Source organism: Rhipicephalus sanguineus, chromosome 4 (assembly GCF_013339695.2).
Source record: "Rhipicephalus sanguineus isolate Rsan-2018 chromosome 4, BIME_Rsan_1.4, whole genome shotgun sequence".
In the NCBI taxonomy this organism is placed as follows: Eukaryota; Metazoa; Arthropoda; class Arachnida; order Ixodida; family Ixodidae; genus Rhipicephalus; species Rhipicephalus sanguineus.
Window position 1 is genome coordinate 12,854,678 of NC_051179.1, and position 12,946 is coordinate 12,867,623.

Consider the following 12,946-nt stretch of genomic DNA (forward strand, 5'->3'; position numbering starts at 1 on the left):
CTCCCTCCACGCAGGGAGGACGAGCTTTCATCGCGACGCGGCCATTACGTCAGTCTCGTGCGTTGTGCTCTTCGAGGCCCCCGAGATCCCGAGCTACTCCCGCGGGTTACCGCGGGTCCGAGAGGGCCGCGGCCCACTTCCTGGGGCGCCGCTCCCCTTCTCCTCGGTTCAGCTCGGTCGCTGTCTCTCTAGAGCTGCCGAGACCTGCTGGACGGCCTTCAGTTGTGTGTCTTGATCGTAGATCCTCGTTGCAGCCTCTAGCTGCGGCGGGATCGTCGTCTTAAAACAAGAAAAAAATTTCCGAAGCGCGCCACCGGGATTAGAGCCTTCGACCCTTCACTGCGCAGCGCGCTGCTTTAAACCATAGAGTTTCCTACAATACTTACTAGAGGGAACTCTGGCGCTAGTGTCTATGGGAGCTGCAATGCATGCCGCTTCAGCCAGCATGGGAATGATGGGTAGTACACGGATTTGTCTAAGCTTCGTTCTTTCGGCTCCGTTTGGCTATGCGTCGCCTGCATCCGCTTTGTCGCAAAACGAAGTTCAGCAAAAGTCAGCAGTTCCACTTCTCCACTTTAACCTTTTTAGCCTCACCAATTTGAATGTGGTCACGAAGTTTACAACGGTCCATTCTTTTATCAGAAAGAAAACCAAAACACAGCAATAAACAAAGCCACAAGTACGTTCGAAGCCCGCTAGCACGAAGACTAGGCAAATCCGTGTACTACCCATCATTCCCATGGTGGATGGATGGATGCTATGAGCGTCCCCTTTGTAACGGGGCGGTGACATGTCTGCCACCAGGCTCGAAGAAACAAAAAAAGGAAAAGCTTCCTTGTTTCATGTTGTCCTAATGCCTTATCTACATTGAGAAAATCTATGTTATTATACCAAAAAATGTAAATTCACGGTCCATCTCTCTGCCTCTTAAGGCAGAATTACCTTTTTTCCCCCCCCCCAATTATTTATTTTTGTACTTTATCTCTACTTTTCTGCCACCAATACTCTAACCGTCTCTTACTTATTTCTATCGCGGGCGTGTTCAGCTTTCCATTGTTGTCCCTAAAACCCAAGGCTTCATGTAGACTCGTGCCCACACGTATACCTGGGTGAATATCGCCACATTCAATCAGTACATGTTCCATCGTTTCCCTAGTTCCCCCGCAGCATGTGCATTGTTCTTCTTCGTTACTGAATCTCGCTTTATAACTACGCGTTCTAAGGCAGCCCGACCTTGCTTCAAACAGTAAAGCGCTTCCCCTTGAATTATCATAAAAACTTTCCCTCCTTATTTCGTTTTTTCCTTTTCGGTAGTTACTCAGAGCCGGCTTCTTTTCCATCGCTGTCATCCAATAAGTCCTCTCCGCCTCTCTGACCTTCCGCTTAATGCTCCTTGTTGCCATATCGTCCGCACTGCCAGCCGTATATTTACTGGTGAGCCTCCTAGTTCTTTTTCTCCACTGCGTGTCAACGCTTTTTCTGTACAAATACCTGAAAACCTTCTCTGCCCATCTACTCTTCTTCATTTTCCTCAGCCTCTCTTCGAATCTGATTTTGCTCTGCGCTTCCCTCACTTCAAAGCCTGTCCATCCCATATCACCCTTTACCGCCTCATTTGTCGTCTTCCCGTGAGCGCCCAACGCGAGGCGGCCCACCGTCCTTTGATTTACATCCATTCCTGATTGCACCTCTGACTTCATGCACACCACTGAGTTCCCAAATGTAAGCCCCGGAACCATCACACCCTTCCACAGCCCTCGAAGCACCTCGTACCTATTGTATCCCCATAAAGCTCTGTGCTTCATAATTGCAGCATTCCTCTTTCCCTTTGCTACCGATGCTTTCTCCTGTACCTCCATATATCTATCCCCCTCATTTACCCATACTCCGAGGTACTTGTACTCGCTTACCCTCGGTATTTTTTGGCCCTGTATTAAGACCGTATGGTCTCCGTGATCATTAAATACCATCAATCCACATTTTGTTGCACTAAATCCTAGTCCTAGAGCCTCACACTCCCTTCCGCATATATCTGCCAGTCGCTGTATATCATCTTGACTGTCCGCAAATAAGACAATATCATCAGCATGGCTGAACGATCGCAGCGCCAGAGTTCCCTCTAGGTTATTTTAGGAAAGGAAAGAATACTGATGCGTACACACAAAAAAACACGGACTCGGGAGACTCGGACGAGCGCAATCCGTGTTTTTTTGTGTGTGCGCATCAGTATTCTTTCCTTGCAAGTATGAACCAACTCGCCCAGCAGCAAGTTTTATTGAACCATATTTTAGGAAACTCTATGCTTTAAACAACTCGGCCACCCGCCACCGGCTGTTTACCATAACAACGGTGAGCTATTTATATACACCATTTAACGCTAACGGCACGCAGAACTCGGAGATCCTTCAGTATGTGTAGTATCACCCGCGAGATTGCCCGAAGGGCGCGCTTTAAAGCAACGCTGCTACATTTTCCTTCACACGCGCACTAAAAAGTGGCCCATTTCTGTACCCACTGTGGAACACCAATCAAACGTAGAGTTACTGTATATGCTACTTAAAGGTAGCATATACAGTAACTATAAGCAAACGACGCGTCGAACGCCACCGCGCGGCAGGAGACGCGGAGAGGTCACTCCACGCGCCTTGGGTTGTTGCGGGGTGCTCAAACACGAAGAAGTAACAATCGTAACAGTTCACGCTCGTCCTGTGTGTACCTATGCGTTCTTTTCGAGTGTCCTTACTTGTGTTTGAGCAGTGCGCTGCAAGTGTCGAGCTGTGACCGTTGTTAGTTCGCGGTCGTCCTGTGTGTGTTCTTTCGCCAGTCCTTTGCGCTCGAGCGACGCGTTGCAAATGTCGAGCTACTTGCCGTTCTTCGTGTGACATTCAACTTGTTGCTATCGCATTCATTGCTTCGCCGTTGCGGCGAAACTGTGACTTTTTTTTCTGCCTTCAAACCTACATACATCCTCACACGTTTTTGTTCGTGTTGACGCGCCTCGTTGTGCTCTTCAGCCCCGCCATGACGGTCGGTCCTTCGCCAGTCATCAAACGTTCTGAACATCATTTTACGATCCTGCGCAATGGGCATGAGGACACAGTCACAATCGAAACGATCAAGCCGGCACCCACAATGAACAGCTGCGTCGCAGGGGGTGTGGGGGGGGGGGGGGGTACTTTTCTTCTTCTTCTGGTGCATCACCACTTGGGACATAAACTGGAGGCTGCAAAAGAGGAGGAAGAAGGAGTTCGAGCGATGGCGTAGGTTTATCGAGATCACGTATTAGTAAACCGCTCTGTGTTCTCAACCGTGCTTCATGGTGCTACAACATAAAGACCAAACATTCCTTTTCGGTGTGCACCTTTTCATTGACCGCAGCAAGCGGTCATGTTTTTTGGAGTTTTTCGTGCTTGGACGAATCGCCTCGCACTGTGAATGCATTTCCTCCCAGGACAAACCTTCAAAAAGCATCTCCCGGCTGCGGCGGTCGCATTTTCGATGGAGGCAAAAATGCTAGAGGCCCATATGCTTAGATTTAGGTGCACGTTAAGGGAATCCCATGTGGTCGAAATTTCCGTAGTCCTCCACAACGATATGCCTCGTAATCATATCGTGGTTTTGGCGCGTAACTCCCCAGCAATTATTAAGGCGAGAGCCTGAGATGCCTCATTAAACGCGAAAGCTGACCGCCGGCGTCGGCCGCGTCAACTCGAGTGACGCAAAAGATCATATGCGATGACGTCGCCGTACAGGGGCGTAGCCAAGGGGGGGGGGGGGGGGGGGGGGTTCAACCCCCCCCCCCCGAAAATTTTCAGTTTTGCGTGCGTATATATACCACACACATACAAACGCACGCACGAACATACATAAAGTATGGTTGAACCCCCCCCGAAAAAAATTTCTGGCTACGCCCCTGTCGCCGTATGACGGCACATGATGACGTCATCACATGACATTGTCGTTTAGTCAAAGGTGAGCCGATCCTGGAGGTAGTGCAAGAGCACCAGCGACGCTGTGAGTTGTTTTGTGAGTCACGTTGACAGTACAATATATATACTATCAAGACGATAGCGTACGAAGAAGCGGCGCGTCTTGGCATTGGGCGAACGATGGATGAATTGTAATGCTCTTCATGGTTGTAATGCTCTTCAGGTGTAATGCTCTTCATGGTTTACAATCGTCCTCTTAGAACTCTAGATTTTTAGGACAATAACCTCAAAAGTACGCTGTACTTGAAGCGTTATGTCCATTTCGTTTGATTTATACGCCCCACCTGCCTTGCAGCCGTGTTTTACCGGTATCCAGTGCAGATTCGCTCACATTTCCCACAATACCCGAGATGCCCATTTCTCAAGTCTCGTCCACTACGCACTATTCCTTCATGCTACGAGAACTGCTTATTCTCGTGTACACAACGTGATCGTGTGGTCCGGCAAATGCATCGTCGTCGTCGACAGGTGTTGGGCATGAGTTCGATCTCTTGGCAGAATAACATAAAGCGATCCCCCGAGACGAAAACAAAGGTTGACAAACTCGGCCAAGGAGCAGGCTGCTGAGAGACAACGGCAATAAGGTGATTGTCTCGCCGAAGGCCTCGGACGCGCCCATCAATCACGCCGAGGCGCTCTCGGGCCTGACGAAATGACGCATCTATGTTGGCGTCGCGTTGGCAATGCAGAGCGCCTTGTTCGCCGCTCGAAGCACGCGCGGTCGTGCGACCCGGTGGCCTAACCGGAAATATCGTCGATTCTTTGTCGCTCAAGTATCTCGACGCGTTGGAGAGAAATGCCCGAGGCGCCATACTAAACCTACCTTAATGACATCACTATGACCATGGGCGTGTACAGGGTTCTCCATTAGGGGGGGGGGGGTCAAGTTTTACCGCAGCATTTCCCCCCCCCCCACCTCCCACCCCTTGTTGGTCGAGTCCGAAAGAAAACGAGCTCCGCAGTGGATAACACAAAGGCCTGCCATTGGTCCCCGGATTGCCGGGGTAAAGGTGGGAGGCAAACATTTCTTTGAATGCAACCTCAGGGCTCCTTGATCGCCATTATCGTAAAAAAACATGCGTATACCCATAAGCCTAAAGAATGACCTGAAAGGTCCGACTGAGTCAAGGTATACTCGGCCAATCTCGCGCGCTCCGAAGGACCTCAATAAAGTTATTCATCCATCCATCCGTCCTGCACCGGGTATGTTCCATGCACAGAGGACAACAACAGCAACGACAATGAAGATATGGGGCAGATGATTGGCGCCCCCTTCAGATGATTACGGGGGGGGGGGGGGGCTTCCCCCCGTGTGCATGCCTATGACTTCGACTGACTTGCCCCTCCCACCAACCAGTGCATGGCACGCAATCGGCTGCAAGGTAGTGGTGGTCGGCGACCACAATAGAGTGCCACGTCCTCCCACCGTCCAGAGTCATGCTCCATCGAAGAGGTAACGGCCAGTCTATATGGCACAATGAGTTTTTTTAGTTTTAATCCGAACATTCTACCTAAAGTATGCTTGGGTCTCAGGAACATTTTTTTGGGTCAACAGCTACCCAATCTATCCTATAAAACTATTATAAACACGTAACATACTCTAGATAACTTATCAGTCAAAATAAATAAATAAAGTGTATATGTTTTGTGAAGCTTACCGTAATACAGGAGCACAGACGCACACAGGAAATGTGTGTGTGTCTGTGTTCCTGTTTTTTGTCCTGTCATGTTTGCGCAGTTCAAAATTTTTGCTGAATCTATCAAACGATTACGATTAGCCCAACAACACACCTTGCTTCAAAAATAATGGGCCAACGCGTTACTGAGAGCCTGTGCCCGCTGCACTAGGAAACATCCATTAGGTAGCATGGCGTACAAGTGTTCTTCAATTTAAGATTAAATCGACGTGACTACACCGACAAAGGTAGAGGCAGAGGCGCAATTGATAAAGATAGAGGCGCAGTTGATAGAGGCTTTGTGCTCTGAAATTTCGATGAACGTTCCGAAATATGGATCGAGTCATCATCATCCTTCTCAGCCTGTCCACTGCAGGACGAAGGCCTCTCCGCATTGTCTCCAGTTTACCCTATCCTGTGAGAGCTGATTGCATTTTATCCCTGCGAACTCGCTAATTTCGTCACTCCATCCAACTCTCTGCCTTCCTCGACTGCGTTTCCCGTCCCCTGGTAACCGTTCCGTTGCTCTTACCGTCCACCGGCTGTCTGTCCTCCTACGAATTACGTGGCCAGCCCAGGTCCATTTCTTTCGCTCGATGTAAGCTAGGATATCTGCTACCCCTGTCTGTTCACTGACACATTCTGCCGTCCTACGATCTCTTAATGTTACTCCTTTCATTTTTCAGTCGCGTAGCGTTTCCAGTTGTGCTCGTTCGTGGTACATCGTACAAGGGAGCTGCTGTTCAGAAACCTGGCGGATACGTTGAGAACGCGCAAAGGAGGACGCTTGCTTGCTTCTTGTTCTTGTTCGCCTTCAACTATGGCTCACACCCACTGCGGGGGATTGGCCAAGAAGTGAGTGGTTTTATAACGTGTTAGAATACTTTAGAAAGGAGGTTACACAATAGAAACTTTACAAGTTTGATAGAAAATTTTGGCGCTCGATCAAATATGAATATATATAGTAATAATGAAAAAGAAAAATCAAGGGCCGAATCTTTAAAAATATATCCATGTCTCGACACACAAGGATAATAATGTAGATTATCTAGTTAACCGATTGGTTTCATTGAGGTAATCCCGCACAGCCACGCAAACCTTCGCATTGGAGAACCCAGAAATAGAGGCTCCAAAAGACAAAATCACAGGCACAGATAAATTCAATCCTATAGCACGTAAAGGTGTTTCCAAAAGGGTTTTTCGTGCTGTAGTATATCGCCTGCAGGTCAGAAAGAAATGATCAATTGTTTCTAGCTCACCACAGAAAGCGCACAGTGGAGAAGGTGCTGTAGCGATCACGCTATGCCTTGACCCAGCGGGTCATTCGCCCGCCGGACCAGCGCCAAAAGGATTGTCTCGCCACGGCTTGACGGGGGAGACGACAGGGGCCGACTGTATACACGAGACGGCGCCCACAGATTGACGACGACGGCGCTGGTCAAGGGATTAACTCCCCCGGAGTGATTCCACGAACCTGGCACATCTCGAAAGTGCGTGCTGAAACTTTCCCGTGGGAACGCAGCGTGCGGCCGGCACCAAAGGGGTCGATGCGCACGTGCATCTTCCGCTCTCCCCCTCCCCGTTCTACGGCGGCGCTGCGACTAGTGGCAAGGGTGTGTGTGTATGTGCGGGTCAGTGTTGTGCCTCTATGAACATACATGAAGGGCGTGTCCCTTCCTGAGGAAGGTGCTTCCCTTAGAGGAACTTCCACATCACCATTGGTCCGCATTGTTTTGTGTAGTGATCCCCAACCTAGGGACCTAGGGAACGGGAGTCAACAAAAAGGGCGTGCGGCGCCTCGCCCAGGGCGGTCTTCTGTCTTCATCTCGTCAACTTACTGTCAAAATGTAAATAAACACGTTGAGTTTGCTCTAAGCTCTCCCCTGGTCCTGTCTCGACGGAGCGACGGCGACCGGCCCCGCTACCCGGATACTGCGGTCGCCACGATCGCTACAACTGGATGGCAAGCGGTTGGATGTGAGCCTGGAGGACGGAGAATGAACAACACGCCGAGATCATGGAGACTGACAGCTGTGGACTGGTGAGTGCTGGCTTTGGTTTTTTGGTTGCCAGGCTGATAAGATAGAAGTGCAGTCTTTTCGCTGGTAGAGGCTACCACAGAAGCAGTTGTTTACGGAACTTCTGGGTAGAGAGTGAGCCGCACCACACTAGTTCTCTGTCATGGATTGGAAGCGTTTGTTGAAGAATCAGCTCGTGATTCTGGGGGAGGAGCTGGGAGCAGAAGTAGATGCGGGGATGAAGAAAGACGCAATTGTTAGCGCTATCGAGGGCTTGAATCTGAGCAGTGACGATATTAAAGAAACGTGGAACGAGATTCAAAAGCAACAGGAACAGGAGCGCGAGAAAAAGCGTGAGGAACAGGAGCGTCAGGAAAGGCGAGAGCAACAGGAACGCCAAGAAAAACGAGAGCAACAGGAGTGCCAGCTAAAGCAAAAAGAACTGGAGGTAGAACAGTTGCGACTCGAAGTGGAATTGAGGAAGATGGCTGGGGTTCAAGGAGTGGAGGTAGCAGGCAGACAAAATCTTTGTGATTTATCTAAGCTAATGCAACCCTTCAAAGTAGGGCAAGATGTGGGCCTCTTTCTTGTGAACTTTGAGAGAACCTGTGAAAAAGCGAACCTTGATCGTAGCACATGGGCTCGAAATTTGTTAAGTTTGCTGCCATGTGAAGCAGCGGATGTGATCGCGCGGCTTCCAGTGGAGGATGCGGACAACTATGACAAAGTGAAGGATAGCCTTCTAAAGAGGTTCCGACTTTCGTCAGACGCGTTCCGCCAGCGGTTTCGAAATCTGACAAAGAAGCAGGGCAGCACGTATTCTGAGTTTGCCTACGAGTTGAAGGTCAACTTAGTCGAATGGATGAAAGGAGCCAACGCTTTTGGGAACTTCGAAAAGGCTCTTGAAGTAGTGGCTCTCGAACAGTTCTTTTCAAAACTTTCCGAGCCAATGAAGCTCTGGATCCAGGATAGAGCCGGCGTAGAAACTGTACAGGCAGCTGCCGACTTGGCTGACGAGTACGCGTCACGCCGGGGAGAAAGGGACGAGGTTCCTCCAGCAAAAGCGGGAGATAAAGGGAAACCTTGGACGGCGAAGCAGGGATCTGGCGCAGGTATGACTGCACAGAAAAAGACGGACTTTGCTGCAAGTGGTCAAGGATCACAAAACAAACAGGAGGGAAAGGTTTCGGGGGATTTTTCCAAAAAGAGTCCTTTTGAGGCTCAGAAACCACCTACTTGCTACAAATGCAAGGAGGAAGGTCATATTGCCATAGGCTGTCGTAGGCCCAGGCCAGCCCTTTCGTATACTTCTGACTCAGCCACTAGCGAGGAGCTGCTTAGTCCGTATCTTTTTAACCTAACGGTGAACGGAAAGCCGTGCCGCGTCTTACGGGACAGTGGGGCAACCATGGATCTGGTGCACCCGGACTATGTGGCACAAGCAGACTACAACGGCAAGTGCGCATGGATTAAACCAGTATTGGAAGATGGAAGCATTTGTCTTCCGGTAGCTCGAGTAATCATCACTGGGCCGTTCGGAGAAGTGGAGACGGAAGCGGCGGTGTCAGACAAGCTGCCCCCGCAGTACCCCTATTTGTTCTCGAATCGTACCGACCGTCTGCTTAAAGAACAAGGGAAAAGTTTTCACGAGGGAACAGTACAAGCCTTGACTAGAGCTAAAGCACGCGCGTTAGCAGCCGAACTAGAGCGGCAAGAACCGAGTTTCACCGGAAGTACAGCAACACCAGCTGGAGTCAGCACAGCGGAGCCTGCTACCCCGTCGCCTACTCAAAAAGAAAGAGAGGGGTCAGAGGAGCAGACTAGCGCTGATACAGCTGAAAGGGAATCGGAGGAGGGGCTGCTCGTGTTGCCGGTATCAAAAGCACTAAGCAATGTACTGGGGAAAGTGACAAGAGACGAGCTCATCGAGCAGCAAAAAAGCGATCCCAGCCTTAAGGAGATTTGGAACACCGTCAGGGAAGGGGTGACGAGGAAGAATGTCAGTTTTCCCGTCAAAAATGGCATCTTGTACCGCCACTACCGGACTGCAAAAGGTCGCACGTTCGACCAGATTGTAGTGCCGGCTAAGTATCGGCCTGACATTGTGGATCTCTGTCACGGAGTTGGTTGGTCGGGGCATTTAGGAGCTCGGAAGACCAAAGACAGGCTCCTAACGGAGTTTTATTGGCCGGGATGCTTCAAAGAAGTTGAGAACCACGTAAGAGCGTGTGACACCTGCCAGAGAGTGGGAAAACCGCACGAGAAGGGAAAGGCACCACTTAAGCTTGTTCCGCTCATTTCGGAGCCATTTCGCCGGCTTGTAATAGACGTTGTGGGACCACTCCCAGTGACAAAGTCAGGCTACCGGTATTTGCTTACCGCCGTTTGTCCAGCAACCAAATTTCCAGAGGCGATCCCAATGAAGGAGCAAAGCTCCGTAGAAGTAGTCAACGCACTACTGTCTATTTTTTCAAGAGTGGGCTTTCCTCAGGAGATACAGTGCGACCAGGGCTCAGTATTCACCAGCGTTCTCACTACGGGATTCCTGGAGAAGTGTGGAATGAAAATAATCCACAGCTCAGTATACCACCCGCAGTCCAATAGTGTAGAACGGTGTCATTCCGTGATGAAACGAGTTCTGCGAGCCCTTATCTTTGAAAAGAAGTGTCAGTGGGATGCTTGTCTTCCGGCAATGCTGTTTGCGCTGAGATCGGTCACTCATGAAGCGACGGGTTTCAGCCCCGCGGAGCTGGTTTACGGAAGGACGCTCAGGTCTCCACTGCGACTTTTGCGCGAAACCTGGGAGTCGAAAAGTACCGACCCTACTGTGGTCGAGTACATTCTTGAATTGCTGGAAAGGCTGCGGTGTGCTCGCGACATTGCTGAGGCGAACATGAGAGAGGCGCAAAGTAGAGCCAAGAGCTACTACGATCGAAACGCGAAACTGAGAGTTTATCAGGAAGGCGATCAGGTAATGGTCTTGCGCCCCTCGCGAGCAAATAAGCTGGAGATTCAATGGGAGGGGCCCTTTCGGGTTGTGAAAAAGCTCTCGGACACAAATTACGCACTGGAACGGAAAGGAAGACGCCGAGAGGTTGTCATTTACCACCACAATTTAATGAAGAGTTATGTGGGAGAAGTGCAGAAAGTGAATTTGGCTCTTAACAGCACGGAGGAGCTAACGCCTGAAATTCCAGGCTTGGTGGAGGTTGGAAGATCAATGGAGGTTACCGATGTCATGAAAGCCGCGGCACCTGCCGAGGGCTTGACTGACATGCAGAAAGTTGACTTACGCAACTTGTTGTCCGAACACATCACTGTTTTTTCGGAAAGGCCAGGGCGAACTGAGGTTATCACTCACGACATTGAGCTAACTTCTGACACCACTGTGAAGTCGAGGCCGTATAGGCTAGCCCCGCGACAGCAGGAGATGTTAAAAAAAGAAGTAGATCGAATGCTCGAGCTTAAGCTTATCGAACCATGCGAAAGCACCTGCACGTCCCCTATGATTCTCGTTGAGGTTCCTGGGAAGGATCCACGGCCTTGCGTGGATTACCGCAAACTTAACGCGATCACAAAGGACCAGACTTATCCTATACCCAACGTAGAGGAGCTGGTGGAAAAAGTGAGTGCCGCTAAGTACGTCTCGACTTTGGACTTAGTAAGAGGCTATTGGCAAGTTCCAATGTCTGAACGAGCTAGTGAGTATGCAGCCTTTGTGGCGCCGACGGGCACATTTAGGCCCCTAGTTCTGAGCTTTGGCCTTAAGAACGCCCCATTTTGCTTTTCAAGGCTAATGAACCGAGTTCTGCAGGGGGCTGAAGGCTACGCTGTTCCCTACTTAGACGACATTGCTATTTACTCCAATACATGGGAAGACCACCTGTACCATCTTAGCGATGTCCTTAGACGTTTGACGCACGCTGGACTAACAGTGAAGCCGGCTAAGTGCCAGCTAGCTCGCGCCGAAGTACGGTACCTAGGGCACGTGGTAGGGCAGGGCAGGAGGCGACCTGACGAGTTGAAAGTAGAGGCGGTTAGAGAGTTCCCGCAGCCAGAAACCAAGACTGCTATCCGCTCCTTTTTGGGACTGACGGGGTATTATCAGCGCTATATCCCTCAGTACTCGGAAGTAGCCGCTCCGTTAACGGATGCACTGCGCAAGAAGGCTCCAGAAAAGGTAGTTTGGAGTGCGGAGATGGAGGGCGCCTTCCAGGGGCTTAAAGCTGCTCTTGTTAGCTCACCCGTACTGCATGCACCGAACTATGATCGTCCCTTTATTGTGCAATGCGATGCCAGCAACAGAGGCTTAGGAGTAATACTCTGCCAGGAAGATGAGAACGGGAACGAGCACCCTGTGTTGTACGCCAGCAGGAAACTCTCGGTTCGAGAGGAGGCCTACAGTGCGTCGGAAAAAGAATGTGCCTGCATTGTGTGGGCTACCCAAAAATTAGCCTGCTACCTCTACGGAACTTCTTTTGTCTTCGTCACTGACCACTGCCCACTGACATGGCTATCGCAAATGTCGGGAAAGAATCCACGACTACTACGTTGGAGCCTTGCGCTTCAGGAGCTTAACTTCACTGTGAAGTATAAGAAGGGTTCCGCGAACGCCAATGTTGACACTTTAAGCAGAGCTTTTTAGCTTTTCTTTTGCTTTGACTTTCTTTTGTGTTCAGTTGAGGAACTTTTTCCGTAATGATTTTGAGTAGTCTTTTGAGTAATCGAAGTTTTTAGCCATGAGCAAGAGTATTAGTGTGGTTGCCATATGAAAAAAAAAAGCGTATATATAGGTGCATTGTGGCACATTTGAAAGACCGGCCTGGTTGCCGAAAACTCATTGCCGGCGCTTGCTGGTTCGAGAGGTTGGTCTTTGTGGTTTCAATGGTGTTGGAAGAATGCGGCTACTGTGATCTCTCCCGTCGAGCAGCTGATACTACCCGACGTCCGAGATCTTCCCGTCGGCGGAGGAGCTGTAGCGATCACGCTATGCCTTGACCCAGCGGGTCATTCGCCCGCCGGACCAGCGCCAAAAGGATTGTCTCGCCACGGCTTGACGGGGGAGACGACAGGGGCCGACTGTATACACGAGACGGCGCCCACAGATTGACGACGACGGCGCTGGTCAAGGGATTAACTCCCCCGGAGTGATTCCACGAACCTGGCACATCTCGAAAGTGCGTGCTGAAACTTTCCCGTGGGAACGCAGCGCGCGGCCGGCACCAAAGGGGTCGATGCGCACGTGCATCTTCCGCTCTCCCCC